Source organism: Octodon degus, unplaced genomic scaffold (genome assembly GCF_000260255.1).
Source record: "Octodon degus isolate 3935 unplaced genomic scaffold, OctDeg1.0 scaffold00048, whole genome shotgun sequence".
Taxonomy (NCBI): domain Eukaryota; kingdom Metazoa; phylum Chordata; class Mammalia; order Rodentia; family Octodontidae; genus Octodon; species Octodon degus.
Genome location: NW_004524624.1, coordinates 13,700,429 through 13,701,780, shown reverse-complemented (window position 1 = coordinate 13,701,780; position 1,352 = coordinate 13,700,429).

Here is a 1,352-nt window from a genome sequence, read left to right as displayed (position 1 = left end):
TTTTTTTTCAGCTGCATATGGAACATTTTTTTAAATAGACCACATACTAGACTATAGGTCATGCTTAAGTATATGCAAGAAAACAGAAATTATACCATGCATGTTATCTGACCACAGTGCAATAAAACTGAAAATAAATGACAAAAAAAAACCCATAAATACATGGAAATTAAAGAACACCCTGCTTGGAAACCAATGGGTTATAGATAAAATTAAACAAAAAATTAAATAATATCTACAAATCAATGAAAATTCAAACACAATTTACCATAATTTATGGGATGTGATGAAAGCAGTTCTCAGAGGGAAATTTAAAGCTATGAACTCACACATTAGGAAAACAGAATGGGAACAAATAAACACCTAATGCTGCACATCAAACGCCTAGAAAAAGAAGAGCAAACCAAACCCAAAGCCCAAAGACAGGATGAAATCATAAGAATTAGAGCAGAAGTTATTGCAATTGAGGCAAAGAAAACAATACAAAGAACTGATGAATCAAAAAACTGGTTCTTTGAAAGATTAAGTAAAATTGATAAGCCCCTAGCTAACCTCATCAAAAAGAAAAAAGAAAAAAAATTAAATCCAAACAATACATAATGAAAAGAGTGAAATTACCACAGACCCTGTGCAAATTCAGAAGATCATCAATAGCTATTTTGAGAACTTTACTCTCACAGAATAGAAGACACAGAAGAAATGCACAGAGTACTAGAAAGATACAAATTACCAAAACTGAATCAGGAGGATATAAGAATACTCAAAAACCCAATAACAGCCAATGAAATTCAAAATATAGTAAAAAACTTACAGAGAAAGAAAAGTCTAGGTCCTGATGGATTCCAGCTGAATTCTAAAAGTAAGTAACAGATGATATAATCCCAAAACTCCTCAGACTCTTCAATGACATTCAAAAGGAAACAATACTCTAAAAATCAGTCATGGAAGGAACTGTTATATTGGTATGCAAAACAGAGAAAGATGCAACTAAAAAAGAGAACTAGAGGCCAATTTCTGTCATTAACATAGATGCAAAACTCCTCAACAAAATCCAAGTAAATAGAATACAGCAAATCATCAAGAAGATCATACACTATTACAAGGTAGGATTCATCCCAGAATGCAAGGATGTTTTAACATACTAAAATCAATAAATGCAATACATTGTATCAATAAAGCCAAATCCAAAAACAACATTGTACCTCAATTTATGCAGAAAAGGCTTTTGACAAAGTCCAATACTCATTCATGTTCAAAGTCCTACTAAAAATTGGAAAGGATGGCCTCTACTTCAATCTGATGAAAGCCATCTATGACAATCCAACTGCTTATATAATTCTAAGGGGGAAAAA